Here is a 12,597-nt window from a genome sequence, read left to right as displayed (position 1 = left end):
AAATGAAAGATAGTTTAACGAAAACACTCCGACAAAGCATATTCTGAGGATACAACTCCATGTGTTTGTTAAGATACAGGTATAGAAAGTTAGATATATTGAAGCTGTTTAAAAAATGAAGTACATGCTATTCAAGATTTTTTTTTTGCACTATACTTTATCACTGGCTCCTTTTGTTATTTTCAGTAACTAAAGAAAAAGCTGCTAGGTCTGAACTGTAGTTACATTTTCCATACAGTAACTGTAGTTACATTTTTTATACAGTTTGATATTTTATCTTTAAAGATAAAATATCAAACTAAAGAAGATTTGTTTGAGAGCTCAAGTTTATATTGTGTTATAGGATACTATATTAATGATATGATTACTTCTGTCTCTTTATCTGAATATGCTGTGTGTGTGATTTCAAGGACTGATTAAAAGGCCAGAAATTCTTCTTTAAGGCAGAACTAGGTGGGAGTCCTATCACCCAAATAATTATACTGTTACCAGAGAAAGATTTGTTCACTGTACTTCCTGGTAGGATCATTTAGGGTTGATTTAGTTCACCACTATGTCTTAGGATCATAGGATCACAGGATGTTAGGGGTTGGAAGGGACCCAAGGAGATTATCCAGTCAACCCCCCTGCCAAAGCAGGACAATACTATCTAACACAGATCACAAAGGAACACATCCAGACAGGCCTTGGAAGTCTCCAGAGAAGGAGGCTCCATGACCTCCCTGGGGAGCCTGTGCCAGTGCTCTGGGACCCTTACAGTAAAGAAGTTCCCCCTTGTGTTGAGGCGGAACTGCTTGTGCTGCAACTTACACCCATTGCTCCTTGTCCTATCCCAGGGAGCAGTGAGCAGAGCCTGTCCCCCTGCTCCTGGCCAACCTTCAGATACTTATAAACTTTTATTGTGGTGGTCTTTTGCTTTTGTACCAAATCACCCATCTGTCCAGATGAGTTCAGTATTCAAGTAGATGCAGTCTCTTTCTGTAAGTTCATTCTTTTGCTCTGACGGTGAATCGTTACACAAAAATCCCAACATTTTTTGCATAGGTAAATCCTTTTATCCCTTTTTTTTCATCTCCCCCTTCCCTCTGCCACCCAGCTAGCATCAGGGTCATGTGTGCACACGCAGAGAAGCCTTGTAGAGCTCTCTGTAAAAGGGGTTTGAAGGGATTTGACTGTTGTTGCCTTGAGAGATTGTTACAGCTATGGACAGGGACTATTTTTTCATTCCCCTATAGCAGAGTCTCCCATGAACCATGTGTCCTGGCAGGCTGACAGGCCTAAAACATGACCTGGCTTGCCCCACCCTTCTGCTGATGGGGGAAGCAAGGGTGGGAGGAAAACAAAGGTTTGGGCAATTACGTCCCCTCCCAAAGTGATAAATAGGTACCCACAGGCGTTTATGCACTTGTGTCTCGCCCAAACAAGGATAAGCAAGCCCTGGTTTCACCTAATATGGTCAGTTCTGCAAATGCCATTCTGATTGGTGTATCTCTGTGGCCAAAGAACCATTACACTTGGGCAAATAATATAAATTGAGCTAAGTTGGAATCAGCTGTGCTGCTTCTGCCTTGCTGCTCTGCTCAGGCAACCTGCTGTACTTCAGTGCTCTCGGCTTGGACAATGTGTTCTGCTCAGTCTCGTGCTTCAGACCAGCATAGCCCTGATGTTTTGGGCTTGAACTACCTGAATACTTAAGTGCCTCAAGTTTACCAGAAGGTGTTATGTGCCTCATGACTTGGCAAGAAGTGCCACTGACATTGTGCTCTCTGCACATCTCCAAGACATCCTGCCTGTACTTCTGCAAACCTTCATGCCAAGTCTGTAGTCCAGGAGGAACCAGGATGAGGTCAGAGATCATAGAATCATAGAATCAACCTGTTTGGAAGAGGCCTCCAAGATCATCCAGTCCAACCTATCACCCACCGCTACCCAGTCAACTAGACCATGGCACTAAGTGCCTCATCCAGTCTTTTCTTGAACATCTGCCTCTTTGCCAGAATCCTGCTGGAGCCTGGGAAGATCTAGAAGCCTCTTAATAACTAATTAAGATGCTGAACAGTTCCAACACTGCTGCAAAGGAGCTAAGGGACTATTGCTAAGTTCTACTCCACTACCATGAGTAGAACAGACTTTCCCCCAGGCTCCAGGCTGCCTATTTATAAGTGGGGCAAAGCCATTTGTGGCTAAACCTTTCCAGTTTTCTGATTTTCCTAAATTACTAAATTGCCTATAAGCATCCTTGTGAAGATTTTCCTGAGTGAATTAGAGCCTGAATTTTCCTAGTTTGCATATAGTTTGTGGGCAGGGCTTTTTGGAAATAAAAATAACTACATATGTTATAATTCCCACCTCATTAACTGCCCCAATTAATTCACTGCATTCTTGTGACTTGCTTTTGTACATCTAGTATCTTTCTAATGTTTGGCTTGCCCAGGCTATTACCATGGGCATCTAGATTGAGGGAGCAGTTTTTGTCAGCTACTGAGGTACTGGTAAATGGAAAAACATTACAGTGGCTGTTTATGTCTCCTTTTAGAGGTTCTTCAGCACTAGCATTAGCAAATCTCAGAAAGAATGGTGCCATATAGGTTGTGTTTGTGTTTTTACTGATTACTGCTTAATGGTCATTGCCTCCTCAAACACAAAGGGGAACTTCTTTACTGTAAGGGCCGCAGAACACTGGAACAGGCTCCCCCAGAGAGGGTGTGGAGTCTCCTTCTCTGGAGAACTTTCAAGGCCCATCTGGATGTGTTCCTTTGTGACCTGGGCTAGATTATATGGTCCTGCTCTGGCAGGAGGGTTGGACTTGATGATCTCTTTGGGTCACTTCCAACCCCTGAGATCCTGTGATCCTATGTATGGACTAAAATATACTTTGGGAAACGTAGTAGCACTTACTACTGCTTTTCCTCACTAAAGCTGGCACTTGCTTACAAGGACTGCATTAGAAATAAAGACTTTCTGAGGCTTTCAAACATATGAAAGTATTCCAACCTCTTTTTCAATGTCATTTGACTGCAAGTGAAGAGAATGACAGGCTGAGGGAGTGCCAATTATTAAAATCTGTAACCTGATGTTGACAAATGCAGAAAGAGTTTACTTGCTCTTGGAAGATTACAGAACAAAAAAAAATTAAAGAAACCCCAGTGTCTTAAGGGGCCATATCTGTGTGGGTGAGATAACTGTTTTAATAATGGGTACTTCTATAGATCAGCCTTCAGGAACATTCCATTGTATAGTAGAGGGTCTACAAGATGCTTAGTATAACATACAGTATATTCTTATTCATGTGGGAAAGTATTTCTTTCGATGTATCCTTGGTTGCTTAATGTTTTGTTTGTGTTAGTGAGAATCACAGTTGAAGACTGATAATGTAACATGACAAAGCATTGAAAGGCCATTTGGAGGGGTTTGTTGTGTGTTTGTTTTTTTTTCTATAATCATTGTTCCTATTTCATGAGATTGAATATTGAATTTGGTTTTGCCCATAGGTGACTGGGCAGCATGCAAAAAGGTGTTTCACAGCTTGCATTTCAGGACATAAAGGTGTTACTCAAAGCAGATCCCTAAAGAAGGAATACATTCAGTGCACTTATTCAAAGTAAATGAATGGTGTTTAAGTTTGTTAACTGATGCATCTGATGACAACTTCTTTACTGCTCTTTGTAACCAGAACTCGCGGCCTGCTGCGTGATGCTTTATGCTTGGTTAAAGATTCCCCAATAAAATCCTGTGTGCTGTTGGTGAGAAGTTTCTGTGAGATGTACCAGTGGGAGTTTTGAAAAGCTGTTCTGTGAGGGCCATGAAACTAGGGGTGTTTTGAACTGTTACTCTGTTTCTGGGATTCGTGGTGGCATTTATCACGCAGTGTGTTTTCTCTTTTGTTCAGGGTTTAAAAAAGAATCTCCAAAATCACAAGTGTATTTGTAGTATTTTGCATTAACGTGCTTTTTAAAACTAATGACTGCTAGCTATAATTTCTCTATGCAGCCTGAACAGGCAACAATCAATTTGTCAATTCCATTTCATATTTAGGTTTTACACTAAGAAAAAGGAAAAAAGCCAAACTAGTCAACTAGTAAGATATGACTGAGAGTTACCTGAGGGAGGTAACTCTGAGATGCTGTTGAACCCTCACATTTGATTTTATTTTTTGTTTCAGAGTTTTTCATAGCATTGCTCAAACCCCCATCTCAGTTGAAGTGAATTTCAGATGTCTTGGGAACTAAGAACCCATTCTCAAAGTATCTCTAGCTTTAAATAGGATATGTAATGCCAATATGCTCAAAGAAAGATCTACCAGAACCTAGGCTTTCTAAGGAAGTAGTCTTGTTTTGTATTTAGAACCCCCCAAATTTATCCTGCTCCACCACTGATAATGATATACTCTTGAGAACTTAATAAGCAGTAATAATTTGATAATAAGAGCATAAACAATATGTTACCGAACTTACTAGCACAGGTCACTGTCTTTAAGATCCATGTAGTATTTTGTGAGTGATGATCTGAACCACACATTTTCTATTTATACATTTTTGGGACTAAATAGTTTGCTTTGTCAGAGGATATAATCACTGAACTTCAAAGTAAGCTGCAGCTTGATGCTTTTTTATCCAAATACATGTGCATCTATAGTGATGGACTTGAAAAAAAATGACTTAAATAGTGATGTGCTTGAAAAATTAACTTTGCTTTCAACTTGACTGAGGTTATTCTTACCTGAAATCTTTTTACACAATTAAAAATTTATTTCCTTGTATATCTATACCAGCAGTGTTTTCTGTTCATGTACCAAGGGGTCTGAAGTTATTTATAATTTCAAGTTTGTTTGTTTTTTTAAAGAAAAACAGTAGGGAGAATTGTCACAAACATTGCTATTTAACAATGTCATTTTCTGAGATGCAGTTCAGATTTTGGGGAACACTGAATAAAAACACATGGGAAGGGGATAGTAGTAGGGCTTTGGCAGGAAAACCTCTGAAAGAGCAAAAAAGATCCTGGCTGCAGAGGGAACAAAGAATGTATGCACCACGTGTTGAGAATTTAAAGTGAAAAGTAAAAAAACTAGAATAAAGACCTTTTGCTGTTTAACTTTTGCAAGGTTTCATTTCTGTAAACAGAATGAGTTGGCTGTAATGACACAATTAATAAGTGTATGAAATAAGTGCTGCTTAGGTCATCTTTGCAAATCTTTGCAAGCTGTGCAAGGCTTAGTGCTATAAATCTTTTACTTTTTGTGTTAGATTCTACCATGATCACGATGGCTTGAGATTTTGAGAAAAGATGAAGTGTAGCATATGTCTTTAGAATTAGTCTGCTCTCTGTGTCATGGGACTCAGCCTTGGCAGCAGATGCTATGGGATACATAAATCAGGAAAGTAACCTGTATGTCTCCTGATTTGGTATGCCAGAGTACAGCTGTCTCTGTGGTAATAAGTTCTTTAATGCTTCATTGAACCTCTTCTTAGAGAAATGAAAAAGCATGTGTTTGACACACTTGTGTAGTTGGTTGGTTGATCAAAATAGATTTTTTCCTTGGAATTCTTTTCTCACTCATCTTTTTATGGGCATCATTATCCATTACTTAAAAATATTCAGAGAACAGTATCTGAAGTTTCTATCTCCTAAACTTCCTTAAATATGCCTGTATAATCTACACAGAGCAGTGTCCTTTTGGACATGTGATAAAAAATTAATAGGACTTCAACTTTTGTAACAGTTGGCTCCAGCTGCTGGATTTCTTCCTGTATTAAAATCACTTAAAATCATTTTCAGTTCTCTTCAAAAGGCAAATTATCTATGAAGGGTTGATAAAGGAAAACTGGCAGATCTAGTATTTCTTGATGAGATGCATACTAAAATATGCAGTTCTCCAAGGCAACATATAAAACATGCATCATCTATTATAATGAAATTCCAGAAAGTACCATTCACAAGGGCTGAAATGTCTGAAAGGTAATCTATGCAGTGCAGGCCTGGCTTCAGATGGAAGCCTGACTCCTGTGAAATTGGTGTGGGAGTTATCTGTATAGCGAAGGACAAAATACACCTGTTACCAGTGACAGTATTTGTACTACAGCATAAGAACATTACCCTTCTTTTCAACTGGAAAAAAACCTGAGCCCTGTTTCACTAAACATTACAGACATACACTGTAAAGTCACCGCAGCAGAGGTAAAAACGGAAAGGTGGATTCTTTCCAATACAATATGATAAAAGGTAGGAGAGGGAAGAGTATTTTTATCACCAATATTTTGTAGAAGAGGGGAAGGCTGAAAATATTAATGGCTGATACAAGACAGGTCAGTAAATCAATTTTAGGATCTGCTTTCACAGTACAAGAGCAAGATAGTTCCCTGTTCTGCACACTTGAAAATCTTGACTAAGACAGAATGATGTTCTGGGAGGAAGACTTGTTTAGCTCAGAATTGCACTGTCCTTTTCAAGATTTAAAAATCATTGTAAATTGTTACATAGTCATAATTGGCACCCTGCTATTGCCTCACAGTTACCAACACACTACCAGCATTCCTTTAATGAGTCCATCTTTTCTGATAGCCTGAATCTCTGAGCAACTTTTAAATAGCACTTATGACAAGACCTTACGTACTGTGAACGTGGAATTTCATATGCGAGTTAAACAGATACCTGCACATAATTATGTCAGACAGTCCAGCAGTCAGAGTTATGGCTCTGAATAACCCCAAAATTTAAGAATGCAAGTGAGAGGTTTGCTAAATGAGACACTTAGGGCAGCTGATGGCAGCTAAATTAAGGGAGATGTGTTTGAAATACGGCTTGTTACTTTGAGTAAGGATGGCCTTCAGCTTCCAATCAGTGTCACCGTGTGGCTGGACTCTTAAGCCCCAGATGCCTCTGTGGGCTGACTTGTTTCAGTCTTCCTTTTAGCACATGAAAGCCACCTTCTCAGAAATACAAATGGGAAGAGTGACTAAAGTAGAAAGCGCTCTGCCTGTTTAGTTACTGTGTAATGGTTAAGCTCTCTGCCTAGGAAATCCAGAACATTCACAGCCTGTGACAGCCACAGTACAAACAGTAAATTTAGGGACTTAATAAGCACAATGGAGGATTCGAATCTCCCACTGACATTAGGGGAGGATGTCAGATGGCAAGTTGCATACTCATGGTTTAGTTTTGTCGACATTTAGCCAGCACTTGGGCTAAACTCTAGCAGATGCTCTATCATGTAATGATCGGCTCCTGTTCAGCTGGAGAAGGGTGTCAGGAAATGACATGGGCTGAAATGTAAAGAGAATGAAACAGCCATACTGCCACCAGTGCCAATATGAAGGATATAGTTATGCTCAGCCCAGAGAATGCACAAAAGTCACAATAAACATAAAAGAAATCCTCTGGAGCAGAAGGCAAAGGTGAGGAGTCATGAAGAACTCAAGCAGAAAAAACACTCCCAAGTAAATTTCTCCCTTTATACTGATCATGATGTTTATGGTTTGGGTTACACCTATAGCCAGCTTGGGGCAGCTGCCCTGGATTTTGCCTCTCCTTGCTTGAGTTCCTGGCCAATTCCAAACTGTTGATGGCCTGCAGACCATGGCTGGTTTAGGATTGTGTACTAGAAAAAACAGAACAAGTTCCATTGATAGGAACTAATATTCACCAGAGACAGGGTGGCAAAAGATGCTGGTTTCATTTGTCACAGAGGATGAGAAGAGATGGTTCTAACTGGAAGATGTAAGTGGGAGCCCATAAGAATTGTTACCATGCCTCAGACAGATCTGTTAGCACAGTGTATTTTGAGAGGAGTGCTATAGCTAAAGCATGAGCTAATTAGTTTTAGAAGAGACTTTTGGCTTATTTTGACTTCATGTTATTTGTTGTTCTAAGTGCTTTTATTAAATTGTGTGATAGGAACTGGGCTTAAAGTTTGTCAGATCATATATGGAGCTCACCCTTGTCCCTCTGATAACCACACTGCTGGATTTCTGAGTAATGTTAAGAAGTATCTCAATAGGCAGTCATATTTCAGGGGAGAGAAAACAGTGTGTGGAAATTTGTCTTCCATTGCCAATTATTCATTTTTTTAACATCTAAAAAGCAAATAAAAGGAATGATGAAGGCTTCTTTGCATGCAGCATACGGTAAATTAGTTACATTTGTGCAATTTAGAGACTGTGCATAGAGACAGCTTATGTACATCTTATCTACATCTTATAGATGCCATTCATTAATATTAATAGTAAAACTAAGAATAAATTTCTTATCAAATCGTTGTCTTGTTGAAAATATAGCTGTGGCAAACTGAAAGTGCAGGGTTTGGGAGTGCTGAATATTATTTTTATTGTCATTTCAGAAATACATGGATTTAGTGTTGTAGTAAATCTGGCTTTCAGGTCCTTGGGCTGTTGTTGTTTTGTGTTAAGTGGGCATGAAGGCATTTGTAGCATGATTAAGAAAAACATGCAAGTGAACTCTGCAAAGATGCTGCCTATAAAGAGGAAACAGTACATTTTCTGAACCTTGATACCTGTTCTTCAATGCAAATTTGGATTGAATAAGCAACTGGACACATAATTTTAGTTGACTCTCTGAATTTCTCTGTCAGTGAAGCAGTAAGAGCCTTCACTGTAGATAAGTGCTAGTTCTGCTGTTCAAGTAAACAGGTTCTCAGCAGATAGATTTTGAGAGGCTCAAAGCTGCTAGCATCAGTTCTTGTCAGACTTCTGGCACAATATTGCTGGCATTTTCTATGAGTGCAGTTGAAGTCACCTTGTGATTTGAAATGCTACTTAGCTTTTAAATGACAGCATATAATTAATATTATCTGCAGTCTTAATAATACAGCCATCATTTCAGTGTTGCAACCAATAGAAAAATCACTCATTTCATAATGTACACATCATTCTCTCTTGCCCCCTTCTTTGCCTGTGCACTCGCTTGTGAGGTGCTGCTGTTACAAAAATTAAACTTTTTTGTTATTTTAAAAGACAAATGCAAGCTGTAATCAGAGAAATAAGTAGAACAGCAATTACTGTGGGATCTAAGGAACTTGCAGCACTTAAAGGAGAAAGAGAAGTAGATATATGAAAACACACACCCCACTTCCCCTTTATTGTTGCATGGGCCTCAAGGTGTCTGTGGCCACATTTGCACTGACTGCAATGTCTTTTATAATTATAAAACATAGTCCTACTGTAAGCAAACAACATCTGTGTTGGTTTGGCCTTATCTTTTTGATAAGAAATGTAAAATTGATGACCTGCATCAGTACTATTTTTAGAAATAATTGATCAAAGTTGTGTAGACACCTCAATGTCTGTAAGAACATTAACAAATTTTGAGCCTCCTCTTTCATGCCTATCATAGTGGATCTTGCTTTAGTGTTTTACAGTTTGGAAAGAATGAATATCTCAAAGTAAATGAAGTAAGATATGTTAGTAGCATCTCTTAATAAGAAGAACCAGAAAAACCCTGTGAAACACAGATGTATTTTTGCCAGTCTAGCTGGACAGAGCTATACAGTTTGCTTAAGTCTGGTGTTGCATGAGGCAGGACTTTGCTGTCTGCTCTTCCCAGTTAAACTAGCAGCAGAGTTCTCTTAATGGACACCCTACCTGTTTCTTAAGATAGTCCTTTCTCCATCCTCTTCCTTGGCCATTTGTTCCCTGAAGCTAGCAGAAAGGAAGAGCCTGCTTTTTCCTGAAATGCTGTTGGAGGGCAGAGGGGACTACTTCCTGCTGCATGGCATCAGGAAAGGATGATCTGGATCCTAGAAAAGAAAGGAGATAAGGCTGCATGGAGAACGTGTTGGGATTGATCTTGGAAGGTCTGAGAGTGAATGATTATGTTTTCAAATGCAGTGGGGCAGAAGAAGTTGGTCTTAAGAAAGAAATTAACAGGACAGACTGTAGGAAACAGAAATATGGGTCACTAAACCAACCATAATCTTCTTACATTTCTTGCATTCCTTCCAAGCCTCATTGAACTTATTTAAGAGAAGCTCATTGGAACCCCTTGATCATTGTCATCTGAAATTCTATGACCACTCAAGATTCCTAGAAAGCTCTCAGAAAGACCATAGAATCATTTGTATTGGAAAAGACCATGCCTCTACTGACTCCCTATACCAACTGTTCACATTTTCCAGTTGCCTTTGAATTTTGCATAATCACTTGGGTTCCCTGAGCCCTTATTACACAACAGATAGCTCTTGTAGTTTGAAAGGAACACTCTGCTGTTTATTTTCAACCTTTCTTTCTTGTGGAAGAAATGAAAAGAACTTGTTACAATTAAAACTAATCAAATCACATGTGCTTTTCTGTTTCCACTGTAAGAATTTCTTCTAGAGTTCCAATGACACGAGACTCGCACATTAAGTAAAAGGAGCAAAAGTACAGTACTTCTTCTGGAAACCTTTCTTACAAAGATGCATCTGTTCTCTGCTAGTCCATTAAAAAGCAATTTTAGCTTCCTTTTTATAGTTATAGAGATGGGGAAGTTCACCAAAACTTTCACAAGTGTGCATTAGCAATTTGTCATTCATGGAATGGTATTTAATTTTCACATTTCTGAAATGGTGTAAATTGAATTCCATCTTTATGAAGAGTAAGAATTTGACATGCAGTTGCATTCACTAGATGACCAGTATGGTTCCTACTTTCCAAATCACTAACACAACAGTAAGTGAACAGCTCAAATGGTATAGGCCTTCTCTACCAGAGGGATGCACAACTACAGGTAATGACCTACTAATTATTTTCAGTCAAAAGGAAATATCTACCTAATATTGCACACTCTTAGATTTCATTTGGGAGTTGATGTTTTGCATTAATTTCAGTGACAGTAAACTAAATCTGCCATGCTTAGGGACATGGTTTACTGTTGACTCTTCAGTGCTGGGTTAAGGGTTGGACTGGCTGATCTTGGATGTCTCTTCCAATCAGATCTATTCTGTGATGAAAAACATCTATTGTTTTGGTTTTCAGAATGGAGTGCTGTAGTAAAAGGGAAGAAACAAGTATAGCTTCAACAAAGATAAAATATTTAAAGGTATATGAAATTATATCAGTCTCTTTTCTCTTTCAGGTCTAGAGCTCAACACTTCATAACAAGCATAATAAGAGAACTATTAATTCCCTTGTGAAAAGTCAGTCAAAATAAAAACAGCTTTCAGAAGGGAAAACAGATTAGTTGCAAATCAGGGTATCACAGTGCAGCTGACCATTCTCTATCTTTTTAAGATGAAAATCCATTTTCCTATTTACCAGATCTGTACCACATTGTAAATGAGTATGAAGATGACAACAGAGCAATCAAGTGCTGTCAGGTGAAATTTCAGAGGCAATTATAAGATGCTCTTTTAAGGAGAAAAGAGTGACAGGGTTCTCCTTGTGTGATTATACAAGTATTCCAGACAACTTTGATTTGCTCTTGTTTTCAGAATTGTGTTTGAAAATTGATTTATGTCTTAAACTGATTCTAAGTTCTTGTGGCTTGGGAAGATTTGGTGTTGTTTTATTGTTTGATAGTTTACTGTGGGACAGTCAAGCTTCTTTTTGGAATAGTGTTAAACTGCTATAGGTGGTTTTCCTTTGGCCTGGAATAATCTAATGCGTATTGGAATTTGCTTTTAAAAAGTATATGTTCTTGTATCTATCCTTTCCTACAGAAAGGAACTTAAGCTACTTCTCTATGCCCAACAGGGTATTTGGCTTTGTAGATGTTTCATTCATAGACAATTATTGGTGATTCCTGTAGACCTCCCTCTCAATTTTAAAGCTGTGGTCTTACTGTGGAAGTTACAGATTATGATTTAATTATAACCTCTGAGATATGCATTATTTTGAGAGGAAGTTGCATGGTGAAGCACAGGCAGCAATGACAATTACACATTAAGTTTTGTTATAAATCTGGTATGCTCACATGATAACTTACATGTGTCTTGACATGAATATTAATGCTGTTTCAAGATAAGCCAGAACAGATGTGTGATGAACTGGAAGGTCATTACATGACAGTTAAATAACATAAGACACAGGTAGGCTAGGCTCTGTTAATAGACAATTCAGGTTGGAGGGTTTGTAGTACCTGTAAGAATTGTGAGGGCAAAAGACTGTAATTTACTAAGAGTTGTGAAGGAAGGTGCCCACTTCACTGACCCTCTCAGCCAAGACTGCAGATCCATGGACTAAGTTCTTGATAAGGTGGCTGCTGCCAACTGGGGCAGATCTTGTACTTGGGGGGGAAAAGCCAAATTCTCTGTGGATGTAAAAATTAGTAACTGAGAACACTCCACTGTACACTTCAGATTAGCCATTTTACTGTTTCTTACACTCTAGTGTCAACAGTTTATGAGGGCAAGCCACTGCAATTGCTGTGTTTTTATTTTTGATTTCTTCAAGCAAGTAGCAATGAAAATTCTGACAGCTTAATCAGCCAGTATTATGTAAATGTATGGAAAATTACAGTAGTTGATGTTTGAAGAGAGGTTGTCAGCAGTGAAAGTGTTTATAATATTTGATAAAGTTATGTATTTTCTGTTTTTTTTTTTTTTTTTTTTTTTTTTTTTTTTTTTTTTTTGCAAACAAGTGAAAATAAAATATGCATCACCACAGTTTT

Source organism: Pogoniulus pusillus, chromosome 19, assembly GCF_015220805.1.
Source record: "Pogoniulus pusillus isolate bPogPus1 chromosome 19, bPogPus1.pri, whole genome shotgun sequence".
In the NCBI taxonomy this organism is placed as follows: Eukaryota; Metazoa; Chordata; class Aves; order Piciformes; family Lybiidae; genus Pogoniulus; species Pogoniulus pusillus.
This window is presented reverse-complemented; position numbering follows the sequence as displayed.